Raw genomic sequence first — 20451 nt, 5'->3', positions numbered from 1 at the left:
AAGTTCTACAAATTTGAGGTCCCCTACAAATTCACTGTTGTATTCTGGCAACATATATATATATTGATATATGAGGAAAATAAGTATATTATAGGATGCCCCATCAACTTTGATGGTAATGTGGACTCATGCCATAAATCCATAACCTCAATATCCCTATCATCCCTGAGTCGGTTATGATCATTTTATAGAAAACCATATAGTATAACTATGTATATACACCACTCATCATATATAGTGCCAAAGAATCTAAACAAAACCACTTCAGCAAAAGTTTGATTAACATCTATTATATAACAAGCTATAATAGATAAATCATTCATGCTTCTATTCATGTTGATGCGGGGTGTATTGAGGAGCTAGCCTGTGCTTTTCTGGAAAAATGGGATAGGTCCTAATAGGGGTATTTTGGTAATTTTCCAAGCGGTAGATTTTTTGTGTTTTGAGGGTCCCACTTGATGGAAATCGTGTCAACAAGCATAAATCACTAGTTTTACTAGTGTGTCATGCTGGTTTTTGGGCTAATTTAATCATCTTGGCCTTCAAAACAAGGATTTTGCCTTTTTAGGAAAGATTTGATTTGATTATATCTTTGGTTACAAATCTCGGATTTATACGCCATTTTGGTCATTAGCTTTATTTTGTTAAGTATTTTATTTTCTTGCTGTAAATTGAAAACTTGTCGTTTTTAGCAAATTTTTGATTTGTGTCCTTTTTAGTGTTATTTTACTGATTTTCTTTGGTCTATTTATTGTAAGCCCTTGGGCTAAGTTGAGTAGTTGATTTTGATGAAATAAAAGTTTTTTTTTGTTTTTCCTCTAAATCCCGAGGTATTCTTAGACTAAACAAGGTTTAAGTTTATTATTTTGTTGTTGACTTGGGCATTCTTAGACTAAACAAGTCTTCAATCTTATCCCGTTGCGTCAGTTGGTACCAGAGCTTCATTCATCCTTGGACAACAAATGGTACCTAGGCGTGAGCAGAATCTTCAAGACATCTATGAGCGTGATCAGATTAATCAAATGGAGCAGAGATTGGTACAATTAATAGATTAGCGATTTGAGGGTATGATGGATGTGATGACCCAAAGGATGGCGGCAATGATGAATAACCAGGTACCAAACATTACCCAAACTAATGCTGGTTCTAGTAAGGAGGTAACTCAATACAGGAGATGTCCTGTGGAGTACGATTAGAGGTGATGGGAGACGGGAATGCGCACTGAGATTACAAAATTCATGGAGGCCTACAACCAGAGGAGTTTCACATTTGGTTGATGATTGTGGAGGATATCTTGGAGTTCAAAGGCTTGCCAGAAGATAAGCGTGTGTCTTTAGTGGCTACCAGGCTTCAGAACAGAGCCACTGCGTGGTGGCAACAACTGAAGCTAACTCGGAACTGGTTGGGAAAGCCAAAGATCTATACGTGGGAGGAGAGGAAGAAGCATCTACGCGCTCAATTCCTTTCTTATAACTTTCAGAGGTTGATGTATCAAAGGCTGTAAAACTTGAGGCAAGATACCAAGTCGGTGGATGATTACACCATGGAGTTTTACCAACTTGTGGCCCGAAATGAGATCCAGGAGATGGAGGATCAGTTGGTGGCTCATTACATTGGAGGGTTGAGGATGCAAGTTCAGGATACTGTTAACATGTTTGATTCTGTTTCTGTATTTACAGCACATCAAAGGGCTCTACAGGTGGAGAAGCAAGGGAGATGTAATCCTAGTATTTCTGGGATACATAGCAGCGATGGTAGAAACAGTAATTCCCCTGGTGGCGTGAGTCGTACTGAAGGAAGCAGCGGGCAGACACCTATTCAGGCGGAAAGGCAATCAGCAACATGTTTCGGTGTTTTGGCTGTGGAGAATCAGGACATAGGCTATCTGAATGCAAGAAGTCTGCCAGTAAGAATGTCCTTCTTGTTGAAGCAGCAGAGTTCGAGGAGGAGGATGAAGAAGTGCCCATCAAAGAGAACCCCAATGATGAGGAGATTATCGGAGGAGACGTGGGTAATGCATTGGTTGTTAGGCGATCTTGCCTAACGCCATGGGCCGCTGAGGAAGATTGGTTGCGGATGAACATCTTCTAGTCCACCTGTACCATCTCGGGCAAGGTATGTCACTTTGTGATTGACATAGGAAGTTGTGAGAATATTGTGTCTACAACAGTCATTCAAAAGTTGGGAATCATGACCAAGGATCATCCTAGGCCTTACAAGCTTGCATTGCTTAAGAAAGGAGGCGAGGTGACCGTGTCTCAGCGTGCTTTGATCTCCTTTTATTATTGGATCAAAGTACAAAGACACAATTTGGTGTGATGTGGTTGCTATGGATACGTATCATTTGTTGCTTGGGAGACCTTGGGAATATGATCAGAGCATTGTGCATGATGGTAGGACCAATACTTACAGCTTTACCAAAGATGGAGTGAAGATTATATTACTACCTAGCAGGGAGACCATTAAATTGAACCTTGCCAAGGACACTACCAATCTACTAACCTTGCCAAGGTTTGAGGAGGAGATACAGGAGTTAGATTTGAGGAGAAAATACAAAGAAAGTGCTAACAAAAGATATAGACATCTAGAGTTTGAAGTTGGTGATTATGTATGGGCTGTCCTGACTAAAGAAAGGTTTCCTATGGGGAGTACAATAAGTTGCCCGCCAAGAAGATTGGGCCGGTAGAGATCATTGAGAAGATCAACCCTAATGCCCGCCAATACTTCACTCTATTGTGATTGCAAAGAACTCTTGGAATATGGAGGTAGGATAAATCATATCAAAAGATAAAGGGGACACTCCGCTACATCTCGACTCACCCTCTAAACCCTCTTCAATCTTGCTAAGTCTAACCCTAATGGTGATGGTCACTAGTCAAAAGGGTGACTAGATGGATTCTCAACCCTAGTGTCACTCTAAGAGAAAATCATATCATAAGCATACAAGAATGAAACTCAATTAAAAACTTAATTAAAAGGAATATAATAAAAGTTTATGAAACAAAATCATCCTAGGGTTTATATGTCCACGCACCCACTAGGGGTTTAGCTCTTCATGGAGTAATACAAAATCAATGAGTAAATCAAAGATAAATGCAAAATATCCATAAGAATAACCCCTTGTTGTCCGTGATGATGATCTCCAAGAGCCGCTTCTCCTTCTCTAAGGACTCCTTCGTTGAGCCTAGGGCACACCTTTAAATTTGTCAATTTTTAAATATTATTTTTTTTTATAAAAATGACCAAACAATCAATGAAAAAGAAGAGTAAATAATTAGAACAACGTCAGGAAAAACGATGAGGAGAGCAAAGAGCAAGTAAAAAGAAAAAGGAAAAAACATTAGTAATCAAAGCTATGAATATTTCTTAATTGATAATAAAAATTACTGTTATCATTTATCATCAAGAAATATACAAACTATTTACAAATAATAACATACACAGAGACTCAACATCAACAACTATGATTTTTCTACATCCTACATATACATTACATATATTCACAGATTATTAAATTTTAGCATATTTGTTACTATCCCAAGTCATTAAACAAACTTTAAGTGCCCAAATTTCAAACTAAAAATAAGCATGAAGAAGGAAAACATCTAAGCAAGAAGGAAAATGACACATCCTTGCATGTGTACCACAAGTGCACGGGTATTGAAGTAATACAGTACCCAAGGGGTGGGTTGTAGAATCCACTGGCAATAGACTCTAGAAATAAGTAGTATTGCTAATTAGCTAAGGTGATGATCAATTGATGATTGTATTCAAGATGTTATTAAAAAAAAATGAAAAGAGAATAAGCAAAGGGTAAAAAAAAAAGAAACAATCGATGATAAAGCGGGGTACTTGGACAATGCTCCTCCTAGGACTACTGCTTCCAGTGCAAGACTAACATTATGCTTCCCTAATTATGATTTAAAGAGTTATGGAAATCCAAAAGCACACAGTCCCAAAATCTAAGGTCATCTATGACTAGCCCTCTATGTATGCCCCAGCGAAAAGGAAAACTCTCAACACCTCACAGTGGGTGGGACTCCAAGTGATAAATTCTATTCCCAAATCTAGATCAAAGCCTTTGCTCCAGGAGAAAATCCCTAATCACAACTAAGCTCCAGCAGAAAGGATCTCTCAACACTTCACTCTATTGTGCCTGCATAACTAAGCCCTAGTGGAGGAGATCTATCAATACTTCACTCTATTGTGATTGAAAAGAACTCTTGGAATATGGAGGTAGGATAAATCATATCAAAAGATAAAGGGGACACTCCGCTACATCTCGACTCACCCTCTAAACCCTCTTCAATCTTGCTAAGTCTAACCCTAATGGTGATGGTCACTAGTCAAAAGGGTGACTAGATGGATTCTCAACCCTAGTGTCACTCTAAGAGAAAATCATATCATAAGCATACAAGAATGAAACTCAATTAAAAACTTAATTAAAAGGAATATAATAAAAGTTAATGAAACAAAATCATCCTAGGGTTTATATGTCCACGCACCCACTAGGGGTTTAGCTCTTCATGGAGTAATACAAAATCAATGAGTAAATCAAAGATAAATGCAAAATATCCATAAGAATAACCCCTTGTTGTCCGTGATGATGATCTCCAAGAGCCGCTTCTCCTTCTCTAAGGACTCCTCCGTTGAGCCTAGGGCACACCTTGCCGCAACGATGCCATCGAAAGCTCCCCCAATAACCTTCCTTGGAAGGGAATCGATGTTGAACGGGCCAGAAACATTCCAACGCCTAGCCACGCTCTCTCCAAAATATAGGAAAAAGATCCCCCAATAATTCTTCAAAGCGGCTTTTAAAAGAACAGAAATTGGGATTTCACAAGCCCATGTGAATTATTCACACGGGCGTGTGGACTCTCTGTTTTTTTCTAATTTCACACTGTATAAACGGTAACAGCTACAGTACCCATAAACAGCACTTTGCTACATTGTTTCTATAGTGATCCGAATTCCTCTTCTTCCATTGAGGCTACACAATTGGGCACACACCCGTGTGGTAGGCCATGCCACTTCTTCTCCTTCAAATGTGTTGATGATGCTCTTGGAAACTCTGCACAAGCTAGAACATGAGTTTTTGACTGTCTTTGTGCCCTTCCAATTTGTAGATAGATCTGCGCACTCTTGGAAGTTGGTACACACCCTCATGTGTTTGATCATGGCTTATGTCTTGACACTTGTTCCACATAAGAGTACCCTCAAAACCTGCGTTCATGACCTATTTTCGCTTCTTTTCTTCTTATACTGCCTCCACAACCCTGAATGCACAAAAGAACATAAAACACACGAATGAGCCATGACAACTGATAAAAGCAATGCTCATTATAAGTAAAACATACTCAATAATATGCATACAAAAGCACTTATCAGAAAACATGAGGAAAAGCATGTGACTAGTTACAATAAAAAGTAATTATTACCTAAAAATTCATTCCAATAGAAGTTCTTTGTTTCCTTAGAAAAATTGTTCCAACAATAGCCATTTTCATCCAATCGTTCCTTAAAGATATGTGTGATTCTTTATGCACAAACATCAGAAGGATGCAACCTGTGAATAAACAAAGATGACAACCACCAAATATTTAAATTAATCCTAAGAAGCCAACATAACTTGCTTACAATTAACAATTGTACATTAAAAAAAAAAAAGAAATAGCACTTAATATTTTCACTCCATTAACTAGCTGTATGCATGGTCTCACATACATAACAATAGGGGGCATAGTATCCATGGGTGTTAGAGTGTCTCTAGCAACAGTAGTGGGTCCGTTATTGGGAGTAGCGTCTCCACTAGTATAGGGAGTAGAACTAGAGGATGGCAAGGATCCAACAATTGTGTGATCGGCAGATAATAGCAATGGATGGGTAATGTAGTAGGTGTATAAATAACTATGCATGAAGTAGATTGTGATTTGAAAGGTACACTATCATCACGAATGGGCTAATTCCCTTGATTTATCAGTGAGCCTAGATGCCTTAGATGATCCAATGAACCTTTATAACTAGAGTCTCTTCTACAACCCATCCCTCTCATCTTACACGAACATGTATCATCATAGTAGAATATATGTATATATAATTTATACTTAAAAACAAATTCATCATATGATACCACTATTATTAACTCATTTTTGTAACTACTAACACTTCTTTTATCATAATACCTTAAATTTCTTCACTACTACTCTCAATTTCATTAAGGTCATCATCTTCATCATTGCTTTCGGATTCAATGTGAGGCTCCTCTTTACAACTCTCAGCTTCTTTATCATGTATTTCAATTAATACCTCAGTTTAATCGGATAGAGATTGTGTTGCATCATTATCATTGATCTGTATTGAAGCGACTTCCATTTTATCTTCTTGAAAAAGTGGTTCAATTAATGTTGATGTAGTCACATAAGCTTGTTTGAAGATCTACAACATATCTAGCTTTTACTTGGAACATTGCCCACGAGTCAACTTTGTCACTTTTTAATCTGGGATATGTTGTATAATTAACTTAAGCTACCTAGATAGCAGAGCTATTTTTGTTACGATTCTATTTTTCAAAAAGTTGTTTGTTTCTTCTAAAGGGATAATTAGGAGGTAAGAACTTTTTTGCGATTATTAAATCAAGATTGTTTCCAACCTTTTGTTATGGTAAATGCATCTAAATCTTCTTTGCAGTATAGACATACAATCTTGCCAAAAGTTCTCCATACAGATAACATTGAATATGCTGGCAAACCACTTATGATCTACATAAGTACAACATGCATCTAAAAATTATTCCTCCTCGATGCATCATATGTTTCATCCTAATTTCCCACAAATGCTTCATTTCTACATTAAAGGATTGTAAATACATATCCAAAATGTCTAGAGGATTTTTAGGCCTAGGAACTATGGTGAAGAACACATACTCATCTTTCATACACCATGAAGAAGGCAAGTTGCAAGGAGTGACTATCACCACTTAAGAGGAATACTGTTGACCTGATTGTTTAAAAGTTGGGATCCATCAATGCATAATCCTAACCTTACAATTTGACTTTCTAATGCAAATGATGGGTAGGTGTTGTTGAAATGCTTCAATCCAGGAGCATTAGAATAGTGCTGCATGACTCATTCTTCAGATTCATGCTTTGAATGCCACTTCATTTCTTTTGCTATTACATTTGATGAATATAATATTTGTAGTGTTGGTGTTAATGGAAAGTAATACATCTTCTTGTATGGGATATTTGTTTCACTACTAGATGAACAACCTTTTTCTCTCTTGTACCTGAGAGATGAGAAAACTTTTTAACTTGTTAATTCACTATCTTCTTCCTAATATATCATGCATCCATTAAAACAACAATGGATCTTCACAACTGGTAAACCCAAGCCTTGGACTAACTTCTTTGTACTATAGAACTTATCTGGCATTACATTATTGGTCGGTAACTTTTCTTTCAACAACTGCAAAAATCATCAAAACACCTCTCAAACAAGCAGTGTTCAAACTTAACCTTTAGCATTCTTTCCACAACCGATAATTGTGAATGTTTTTCATAACCCGACCACACCTCTTGATTAGCATATTTTAGCATATCAAATAATTTTTGAGTTGGTGCAGTTGGTGGTTCCTCTATATGAGTATAAGAGAAATGGAGACCTCTGATTGTGTGTGACGCATGCAAGTGTATGTGTCAATCGAAGTAATAACTTGCAATAGAAGCAAGGTCAAATCCATAGGAACTAGATAGTACTAGTACTATCTCTATCTTCTTTAGCTAACTAATAATCAACTATCGAAAGTCAATCTCCAAAGACAAAGATGATAAGAACTATAGGCAATTGGGGAAAATGGTGCCCGGATATGATTCACTTGGAAAATTAGAAAATAATGAAATTGTAATTCAATATAGATATCCCCTAGATTTGTCTGATAGAAGGAATTCAAAAGTACACCAAGTACTCTATCAAGACTCCTCGGTGACTAATCATATACTAAGGTAAGATTGAATCTCTTCTAAACCTACCTTCGCAAAATTACATAGAGCGCTAAGAATTCCATGTCAAAATTCAGAGATAAAATTTAATGATTCCATTCAAAAGGCACATGACGCCCTAACTATCTCTAGCATGCATCAATGATACCTAATCATCTATGTGTGATCTCCTCATATGGATCTCTCGATACCTAATGTGAAATCATAATGGTAAAACCTCTCTCGATACTCCAAACCAACATCAAACAACAATGATGAAACTAACAAAGCCGAAGGCAATCTATATTAAAAAGCAATATCAAAGTAAAGTCATTTCCAAGCTACATCAGTCTGGACACCCAAGGAAGTTAGCTTTCCATGGGGCCAATGTTCATCTCTAAACAATGAAAATAAAGCTCTAAATCCCTAGCCATGGAAAGTAAACCCCCCTCTCAATGTCTTCAATGTTGGAGTAGATGTGAGCTTGTCGCCAATGAATCGTCACTCTGACGACTCCCTCGATCTCCTCCATGATGCCTTTATCATCCCCTAAACCTTAGCCATCAATCCTTCATTCTTTTCTCCCAGAAATTAGGTCAAAAGTCATATCCCAAATAACTTACACAAACTTCTACTTATAAAAAAGAAATCGGAGAGGTACATGGTCATGTATCCTACCGGTGTAGATCTAGAATGAGTCAAGAATCCGATACTTGGGTTACATGGTTTTGTGTACAGAATCGTGTATCTTCTCGCCTAACCTTGTAACTATTTGGATAAACCTTTGCTTCAGCTTCTGAATTGCATGGTCGTGTGCTTCATTTTTGCCCATGTAGATCTTTGGATCATGCTCTATGATTCTCTAAATATACATGCTCGTGTACTTCATCTACACAACCGTGTTCTTCTCGGTAGGGATATAGCTGAGGGGTAAATAGTTATGTGCATGATGTCAGTGTGTTTCCCTTGGTTGCTCTCTTACTAAAGTGTATATAGTCAGGTACACGCCCGTGTACTTGCCAGTGTATTTCTCTTTTTGTTGCTTTTGGCACCTTTTTACTCCTGATTTCCTTCCTTTGGCTTTTGTTGTGCTTTTTTTGTCTTGTGAGCAATAATGGAATGAACTAAGTATCATTTATTCCTAAAACACACTCTTGAGGACCACTTAAGTGCTAAAGATGATCGATATAATATGTATAATATAGCACTTATCAATCTCCAGCATCCATAACCATTTGTTTTGGTAAATTATATTGTGTTTGTTTGACACCTAGATTTGGTTCATCTATCACATCTTTCCTACGAAGAGCATTGATATTTGGCACTATCGATTTCCCATGGAGAATCCATTGATAGTAACACAATACGAACCCACACTTCATCAAATGATTTCTAATTGTATTTTCATCAAGAAAAACACAATTTTGACACTTGCCATAATGATAGGGACACTTGATTTTGATCCCATCCATACATTTTGGATGCATCTTTGCAGATTCAAGGAATACATCGATACCCCTTAAGAAATCAAGGTTTAAAAAACTCTCCTTAATCGTATCATACATCCAACTTCTTCCCAAATTCATTTTATATCAAGCTATGTTGTATAGAGACAAAATTGAAGCAAGAGACACTATAACCCATGAGACAATATTGTGTCATTGGGTACCAAATTTGGTTTTAATTCAAATAAGATAGACAAACATGAGTACCACACACATGTACATTAAAAAAAATGCATTAGATTTTCTTCCATAAAAAAATAAAAAAAATTCCATACATGTAATTGAATAAATAAATGGTAATTAACATGAGTGAAAACTAAGCTTAATGCTCATGGGAATTGTCCAAATAGAATTAGAGATATAAGGTAACTAAGTTTGCACTCAAAGTTAAACATCCCCTAAAAACATACCTCAATCCTCTTAACACTTATAATTCCTTTGCTCCATTTACAATTCGAATGAGAAAACTAAGCTTCTTTATATCTGAACTAAGCATAAAAATTTTAATGAGGTGCTAATTGCAACAAAACCCCACATTAGAACAATTAATAACAATCAGTAGGCTCACTACTTGAATAACTAAAAAAAATACACAAAAGCAAATAAATATTCTTATAGTTCAAATCTAATTGTGAAAGTTCAACATAAGAAAATAGCAGCCTATTACTCACATTATTGAAACATATACTCATATATAGCTTTCCACATGTGCTTCACAATGTTATGGACCTTCTCAAATATTCACATCCGTGTGAAGCTGATAAGTGCTTGTGTATTAGTAATACAAAGTATTCTTTTTTTACGATGACTATTACTTTTCTCAGATTTTATCGCTAATACATGTGTATTTGTGTTCTTTTGTGCATGTAGGGTTGTGGAGACAAATATAGAAGAAAGAAGCCAAAGTAGATTGCGAGTGCACTTAGTTGATGAAATCTTGGAGTGAACAAACGAGAAGACACAAGTTGTGCTCAAAGACATGTGAGTGTGTGCCAACCTCTATGGTGTTGAAGGAAATATGCAAATTGGAGGGGCACAAAGGCAGTCACACTCATGTGTTCCGATTTGTGCAAAACTAGCAAGATTGTTATCAAATGTGCTTTTATTTGAAGATGCAACACAATCTACAGTATAGACATGTGCTTGTTTATGTTGCCTCGATGAAAAGTGTGGATTCGGGAGTATTTTGGCAGAGTAATGTAGCAGATTACTGTAATAATAATTACTGTAGCAGTTACTGTTCACAGCCCGCAAAGAATTGATTTCCTGGAAATTCCACACGCCCTGTGTGGATGCCTGATTCCAGCCCTATTTAAGTCATGATTTCAAGCCGATTTGGGAACTCTTTTTTCCATCTTTTGGCATCTTTTCTCCATCTTTGAACGCGCTCGTGGCTAGAGTTTGGAGAGGCTTTAGCTAGGTTTTGGAGGAGTTTACGGCCTTCGACATCGCGTTTTCTTCGAAAGAGAGTTATTGGGGGAGCTTTCGTCGGCACTGATCCGGCGAGGTGTGCCCTAGGCTTGACGAGGGGACCTTTTGAGAAGACACGGTACTCATCAAGACCATTGACACGAACACCAAGGGGGTTTTATTCATGGATTGCATATTTTTACTTTTGATTTCATTATTGATTGTATTTTGCTACATGGAAAGCTAAACCCCTAATTGGTACTTGGGCTTGTAAACCCTAGGATGATGTTGTCTCTTTGACCTTTTATTATGCTTCCTTTAATTGATATTTTAATTGAGTTCCAATCTTGAATGCTTGTTGAGTTGATTTTCCCTTAGAGTGTCACTAGGGTTGAGAATCCTTTTTGGTAATCCTTGTGGATGAGTGACACACTATGAGGGTTAGACAATACTAGATTGGAGAGGGTTAAGAGGGTGAGATTTATCCTATCTTCCGGTGTGATTTATCCTACATTCACGTTCTAAGAGTTCTTTGCGGTCAGAATAGAGTGAAGTGCTAAGAGACAAATTCCGCTGGGGCTTAGTTGCGCAAGTAACAGAGTGAAGCATTAAAGTAATCCTTAGTATCTGGGGCTTAATTGTGACTAGGGATCTTTCGCCTGGACCAAAGGGTTAGATCTATTTTAGGGAATAGGGTTTATCACTTGGAATTCCTAGAGCCTAAAGCAATCTAGCACAGTGTGTGGTGTCGAGATTGGGAGATTTCTCCACTGGGAATAGTGTAGGGTTAGCCACGGTTGACCATAAGTTTTGGGACAGTGTGTTTAAGGATCTCCATGACTCATTAAGCATTAGTTAGGGAACATAATGATTGGTCTTGCACTTGAAACAATAGCCCTAGGGTGAGCAATGTCCGGGTGCCCCATTTATCGTCGATTGCCTCTCCTATCTTTTATTTGCGCCTCCTTCTTCTTTTCTTATTTCTATTTGTATTGATTCTTATTCACATCATTATTGATTCATCTTCATTTTAGTTAAATTGCAATCTTTGTATTTCTAATCACTATTCCCTATGGATTCGACTACCCACTCACCGGGGTATTATTACTTCGACAAACCTGTGCACTTGTGGTATACACGCAAAAAGGCATTTGTCAGAAGTGCTTCAAACAAGTTGAAAATCCATCAGATGGCTTCCTCATTCACTTAAGAAGCTCGTTTCACACCTCCCAATGGAACATAATTGCACCAATGTCAACAAGCCAATAAAGACAACAAATGTGACACAAATAATTAAGATAAATTAGAGTAGTTGTCACCTTATATCCATGCATTTCTTAATATCTCTTTAGCTTTTTTGTTACCAATTGGAAACTAATGAGAGAAAGAGTTAAGCTTTCCTTTTAGTTGTATGCAGACCAAGCTTAATTAATTTGCTAAGCTTGGCTTTGGGAATGCATGAAAAATACCAGGACAAAGACTAGCTTGACTTGCAAATGAGTTTGGCTTATTGATTTGTGATGAACTTTGAGTCATTTCAAAGATTGCATGCAAGATCAAATTATGAATATCACATGCTTGATAAGCTAAGAAGAAATACCAAACAAATTAAAGTAGGAGCCAACAATAGCTTGTCAAACTAAGAAAATAAGTCAAAGTTTTAGCAGAACAATAGTAACTAGTCAATAACTCAAATCCACATGCAATTAAAGTAGAATAACTTCTTGCCCATTCAGGGAAATTCTTAACATCGTCACTATCTAATGCAAAGCACATGACATTTCTTCTATTCTTGATTCCATATTGTGAAATAGCATTCTTAAGATTCAAATATAAACCGTCATTGTATGAATAACTCTTATTAAAAAAAATTCCACTTTTAAAATTAACATAAGTATGTATCTTCTCAAATGTCAACGACAGTTATCTATAATGCACATACTAATGAAAACAACATATATATAACCCAAAATAGAGTAATTAATGAGAAGTGAGAACTAACATGCAAATAAAAGTATCAGTTGTTTTTTATAATAATTCTAATAAAAATACTATTATAACAAGTTACCTTTATGTCTGGAATGTCCAGCTGAACTTGGTTATTTAGGAACCAATAAAGTGACTAATTTCTTACTTTGATGAAATGGTAATCAAGATGTTTAAAGAATGATATTTTACTTAAAACACCATATATCTATCAAGCAAAATTTAATTTCCAATATAGTAGCTAGTCAATCTCCATAAATAAATCAATGTTTCAACAGTAATCAGTAAGAACAATTCATATGTAGTTTGTGGTTAGTGACTCAAATCGATACGCACTTAAATTAATTAGTTTGATTATCTACACTGCCTTTCCTCAGATCACTAATGACCTTGAGCTTGCTATGGACTACAAATGAATGAACACCATGAATAAGGAGGGAAAAAGAGAAGGAATCTTCTACCTTTAACTAGAGAAAGCAATGCAATGCTAGCTCTTCAACAATAAGATGAGACCTTAGCCAGCAAATCCTTCTCCTTTGGGGTTAAAATGGAGATCTTACTTAACCCTAGCTCTATAAGAACTCAGAAAGGCAAGAAATCCTCTCTTATGGGTGTGAATTGGTGATCTTACTCGGCCATGCTTCATGAGACCTCAAACCCTGCTTCAAGGAATCCCTCTTCTTTGGGTGTAAAGTGGAGATCTTACTTAGCCCTAGTTTTATGAGACCTCTCCTTTGGGTGTGAAGTGGAGATCTTACTTAACCCTAGCTCTATAAGACCTTAGCCTTGCATGAACTCTCTATTGGTTTGGGATAGAACTATCAAAACAGGCTGGTGGGGTGGCCCGACTAGTGGTCCTCTAAAACCTGATATTTGGCTAGGCGGGGAGGGCCAACCTGCCATTTTGGAAGGCTGGCAAAATAGTAGCCCAACCCAACCAACCTTGGATTGTGGGTCAGCAAGCTAGCTCGCTACTAGTCTAAATGTCGAGTAATTCTCCTATAAAACACATTAACGAATTAATTATTTGATGTTCCAATTAAGAATATATGACATTAAGTAGTCTTGATTATCAAAGTTTTAACAAACAAAGATGCAAGGGTAGTACTTAAAAAATAACAGATTTTTGGGTTCCAGTGTTATACATATGGACATGCAAAATATGTAAGATCCCTAACAGCATCCACACTTCAGTCGCCTTTCAAACCCCAGCTTCAACCATCAATAATCCCAAAGTTATTGAACTAAAAATGCTCCAAGTTAAAAGCATAATGAGAATTCAACTAAAAAGACATAACATCAATGTTTATCAAAATCTAGTTAAAAATATCCATTACTATTATAATGTTTACCAAAATATCAATCCATTAAGATGTTCTTCATCCCCCTCTCCCTCTTAAGGAATACAATGATGAAAATCATTAAAATTAATCAACCATCACATCATTAAAAGCTTCTTCTTCCCCATCTCCTCCTTACGTCTGTCTTCATCAATAATTTCAAGAATGTTGGATCCCCAATGGATACAGGTGTTTTAACATTTACTACATTTACATTATCTTCATAAAAAACACAAATATAAAGGTTAGTTAAAATTTAGATTTAAATAAACCAATATTTCTTAATTTCAAATAAGTGAAAAATGTAAATAATAATTTCTAAGTGAAATTACTAATATTATAACCATGAAACCAATTACAGGTGCAAATGAGAGCTTGTACTTTTTCAGGAAGGGTATAACTTCTATACTTGATGAGCACATGAGCACCAATAGAAAAAAGCTGATTTAGATGCAACAATTGTTATTGGGATAGCTAAGACATCACTTATGATTAATGCAAGGATTGGAAACCTATGCTTATATATGATTCTTCCAATACTTCAAAACATTTAAATCTTCATAATATGAAAATTCAAGTTTTCACTCATCCAAATAATGATCTAATTGAGATTTCCCAGTATTTGTAACTGATTGGCTCTCAAATGCTTTAGTTTTTTACAATTAAAAATTTGGACATGTATTCATAAAAATATATAAACAAATTAGAGAAATAAAATTTACACAAAAAGAAAGAAAGAAAGTGTTAGAACACTTACATCAAAAATTCTTTTGCCCTTACTTTTAATTCCTCCACCACTTTGTGTAAATGTAGGTGCAATGATAGAAAAAGAAGATTGTGGTTGTGAAGGACTTGACTTATTATTAGCATTAGAGTAATGCTCAAAAAGCTTGTCTAGCTTTGTTCTCACAAGTGACGCCTCTTGGCATATAGTAGGATCACTCTCAACATTCTCATAAAAATATTCCAACATGACAACTTAATTTGTGTGTCAAGAATAACTTCAAATGCAAGAACCACACTTTATTGTCTCCAATACTTATCAAACTTTCCTTTCATCCTTCTACACATATCACTTATCACCACATCTCCACTTGACAAGTTTTTTTTTTTAAATAAAATCTCGATTTTCCAAACTTGCATAAAATACAAGTTTGATGTAGGGTAAGAAGAACCAGAGATCAAGTTGGTGGTATCATAAAATGGCTCCAAGAACTCATATATTTTCTCACCTCTTTTTCATTCTTCATTTAAAGGATAATACTTATAATTTCTATCATTCAATTGAAGAGAAGCAAAAGCCCTTTTATATTTAATGATACTATTCAATATCAAGTATGTCGAATTTCTACTGGTAGACACATACAATTGCAAGCCAATAGCAGTGTCAATGTTACCAACTGCTTTCATACATTCTCCAAACTTTTTCATTCTACTCTTTGAACCTTTCACATATTTCACAGATTCTCTGATTTTATGCAAAACATAACACAAGCTACTTTCAAACCTTCTTACACAATGTGATTCAATATGTGAGTGGAATAACGATTATGAAAAAAATTCACCAGCACACAATAAACTATCATGCAAAGTGAGTTGCTCTTTGGAATATCTTACATATTATCATTCTTGGATGCATTATCCAATTTCAATGAAAATACCTTTTTCTCAATTCCCCATTCCTTAAAAAATTCAAATAATTTTGCAATCAATTCAACTATCGAGTGTGGAGGCAGTATTTTAGCAAAGTTGAGAATTTTACTATTTAATATCTGATTTTCATCAACAAAATGTCCAATCAAACAAATATACCCCTCACTAGTGAATGGGTCCATACATATGAAGTTAAGCAAACTTTGTTTTCAATACTACCAAAAATATGCTTGACTTTCTCTCTCCCTCATATATATTCTTGTAATTTCATAAACAAGAGTATTTCTAGAAATACAAGCACCATCAAGATTTACATATTTCATCCAATCTCTAATGCCATCATATTCAACAAATGAAAATAGCAAATCATGTTTTTTTAACGGCAATAGCTAATAATTTACGTGCAATCTTTTGGTCTATTTTCTTAGACCTTATCTTCTCTTCATGATCAAGAAACATTTGTCCTATATCATAAAACTTCAACATTTTGCAATTATCTCTATGGCGCCTCACTATACAAGTCCCATACTTTTTACCCCTACATTTATACTCTTTCTTACATTCTTTGCATACTGCTATGTGGGTTCCATCTTGGCCCATCCTTTTCTTTATAGAAAAATTCCAAATACCAAAAAATTATTTCGACTTTTTAGCTTGCTCCTTACTAGATTTAGTGTTTTCTAAGTCTTCTTCTTCCAAGTTAATACTTTGATTAAAAGAAGTAGATTCGATGTTTTCCTTTATCCTACAAATATGTATAAAAAACATAACATTATTGGACATTCTTCAACTTATGTATATACACACATATTAATGGTTTTATTCATAAATAATAATGATAATTTATGATCATGGTATATTATTAACAAAAAAGAGTTACAAATACCAAATAACAATTGGATCAACCAGTAATTTATTGTTGTATAGTACAATTTAGTTTCACAAAATTAGATCAAATTAAAATAAGAAAAAGTTGGTAAGCTTGATTTTTGCATCTCTTACTTCAGTTTCACAAAAAGTCCTACTTTAGTCAAGTTAATAAGCAGGATTTTTGCATCTCTAATATTACTCAACTCTAACTACACATGATCTATGTTAAAAACTGATAAGTGATTTGGAACTTTGGAATATAATTTTATAGTTCAAGATCACATATTTTCTACACCCACAATATATACATTCTTAAACATATAAATATATAGGTATATATATATATATATATATAAATGCATATTTCTGTATCTTTGTTAGTGTGTTTATATCAAAGCCTGCAAAGTTATATATAAAAAAAGATTAGTTGATTAATCATCTTATCAACTGTAAAATTATAGAAGGAATTAGAATTAATAAAAAAGTGGTCTATTGAGAAGCAAAAGATTTTCCTTCACTAAGTAGAAGATATATATATATATATATATATACATAGGGAATTTAAAGATGTAAAATTAGTGATATAAAACAACATTATCTTAGTGAATTATTTCTTCATTAATGTTATCTTTATGGTATTTTGTATGTAAATATTGATTTTGATAGAAATGATATTAACATGTTTAATTATGCTTTATGGATTGGAGTTATTAGACAAGAGCAAGTTAAGGCTGTAAATGATGTAACTTTTTTCTTTACTTAATCACATTTTAATTAACATTAAGTTTTTTATAATTAATTAAATTTTGATAATATAATTGAGATTTTTTTTTCACGATGCCATGATCAAGGCAAGGCTACTACAACCCAAAAGTGGGTGCCTCTGTAATGGCTACCCCTTCTATGACTAGAATCTTCAAATGTTAAACCCTGTTTTAGTCACTTAGGCTAATTAACTTGTGTTAGGCTTAATCAAATGGAATCTTTTGGAGTTAAACCACACAGAGCTTCCATATGCATCATTGAATTCCAAATCTATTTTTGATGCATGATTCAATGAATTTGGATTGAAATTGTAATGCCCCGGTTCAATCGTCTCTTTCCTAGAAACTAACTTCTCTTATTGATTTCAAAAATTCTGAAGAATCTCCCAACCAACGGCTCTTAATTTCAGGAACCTGAGAGCAAAATATCTTTCACTCCCTGTTTGGACATGTTGCTCGAGTGATTGTCGCCAGAGTGCAAAAATCATCCCGAACGAAACCTCACACAGGAAGAAATCAGTATGAGATCTGACGGTTGAAAAAAAAAAAGAAGTATCGAGTGTCTCAAGTGAAGGCCCCGTGCCTTTTGAAAAGGGTGACTGAGGAAATAGAGGTTGGGGTTGTGATGGGCGAGGTTGTCCTTATGCTCCTTGTCCTTGCCTGATTGGTTCCATGAAAAGTTGGGGTGATTTTGGATTGTAAGTGCCACTATATGGGTTGCTTTGGTACCGGTTGTTCTGACCAACATAATCCACATGCTTTGCTTGTCAAGTACTCAAATCACTAGAGGAACTTCCTTGTACAGACTACGCCCCCCATGCCTCACAAGCCATGACTAAAGCTTGTGTCGGCACCTACAAAGTGTCTAACCTCTTTGTGATCGCTTCAACATGTGCAACCAAAGTGGTGAGGACATATACTTCATAAATGTTGGCTAAGTTAGCTAGCTTGATCCTCTCGGAACTCGACTGATAACCATTAGTAGCCATCTCATCTATCAAATTCTGCGTTACATCAGGTTATTTGCTACATAAAGATCCCCCAGCCACTTCATCAAGCATTTAATTAATTGCTACATTAATCCATTGTAGAAGATCTAAATTTACATCCATTCAACTATGCCATGTTGCAGGCATTTCCTCAACATATCCTTGTACCACTCCCAAGTGTCGTACAAGGTTTCTAACTCTAACTGTCGATAGGAGGTGATAAACGCCTAAATGTATGTATTTCATACGTATTTCTTGCATGTGATTTGTGTACTTTATTGATGAATTAATGCCCTTTTATGGTCTAAATTGGTTTCTTTCGTGTTACAGGCATAAAAGAAGCCTAGGTGAGCTCAACAATGTGATTCAAGAAGTAATCGGCACCAAAACGGTGTTTTAGAGCCTGGGCACTGTAGCACAATTGTAGTAGCTTGTAGCACGAACACTTCAAGAAAATGCTAATTTTGGAGTTTCATACGGGCAGCCATACAGCTGTGAAGATGACCGTATGTAGTGTTGTACCAAGTTTACTATAGCAGGTATACTGTTCCAGTACTGTAGCAGTCACTGAATCAACTTACACGAATTTCGGCAATTGATTGAAACTTCACAGCCCGTATGCCGACTGCATGCCAGGCCTCATGCAATCCCGAGAGGGGGTTTTAAGTGGATTCTAGGGCATCTTTTTGGGAGAGAGGTCTTATTCTTGGAGCTTACCACCACCATTCCGGATTCGAGCTAGAAGAAGGCTTTATAGGGCATTTCCAAGGTGGGAATCGATGAGGAGAGTGTGATTTGGCAAGATTTACTCTTAGGGCACTCTTGTAGGAGGTTGAAGACGACGAAGGAGCTTCTCCACGGGGTTTCTCAAGCATCATTCGGCTTCTCATTCTTGAGGGAGTTGATGTTATTTTCTTTAGTTGTCTTCATGGACTCTATTGTGTATGTTATTAGCATGAACAACTAAACCCCAAGGTCACTGGATGTAGGTGAACCTTGATGGTAAACTTGTGTAGTTTGGATGCTTTCATTTATCTAGTGCAATTGGTGTGTTTGTGATCCATGTTTGGTGCATTTTATGATATTGGTATGCATGAGAACTCTGTGTATCGATTTTTAGGTTATACTAGATTGTGTGACCATCGCCCTAGTATTAGGCACACTTAGCTTGGACAGGATACATATACAAATACGCCGTGACCATCGGGTATTTTGTACCCCGCCAACATTAGGGTCAAGCCTAGTATGTGTTTCAGCCCTAACTTGGGATTTCCTTGCTTGTAATGCAATCGTAGGAGGATTTGGTTGGAAGAAATTCCATATCAGTATTTGTACCAGATTAGGGGCCCACTTTTGTGATCATCGGGTTGGCCTATCTTAGAAGTCCCTTGGTCCATACCACCACTTGCATGATAATCTTAGCATCCTTCTCACTTTAGTAGCCCAGGGAAATCCACATCCGTGACCATTCTCACTTCTTGATCCTCCCCTGTGTTTTGCCTTCGCTGTAGACACTTAGCAAAGAATTTCTTATTTCTTTATATAGTTCAACACTACACTCGAATTTGTAGGTCAAACAACACACAAAGAGGAAGTAATGGTAGCTTCTCGAGCCTTGGGAATACGACCCGTGCACTTGCGGGATCACCAATCAGGAGGAAATGTCAATTATGAGCTTGGTAATCTTAGTTGGAGGAAAGTATTTGGTGAGGAACTTCTCAGCTAGTTGAGCCTATGTTGTAGATCCCGTCGGCAAGGAACTTAGCCACTACTTGGCCCTTCCTTGCACAAAAAAGGGAACAGTCTAAGGTGAACCGTATCTTCAAACACATTGTTGGCCTTGAACGTATCACATATCTCTAGAAAGCTTGTTAGATTGGCATATAGGTCCTCATCCTGAAATCTATCGAATTGGCACATCTGTTGTACCATCTGTATGAAATTCCGCTTTAACTTGA

The sequence above is a fragment of the Dioscorea cayenensis genome, chromosome 10, assembly GCF_009730915.1.
Source record: "Dioscorea cayenensis subsp. rotundata cultivar TDr96_F1 chromosome 10, TDr96_F1_v2_PseudoChromosome.rev07_lg8_w22 25.fasta, whole genome shotgun sequence".
Classification (NCBI taxonomy): Eukaryota; Viridiplantae; Streptophyta; class Magnoliopsida; order Dioscoreales; family Dioscoreaceae; genus Dioscorea; species Dioscorea cayenensis.
The sequence above is the reverse complement of the archived record's forward strand: the minus strand, read 5'-3'. Positions refer to the sequence as shown.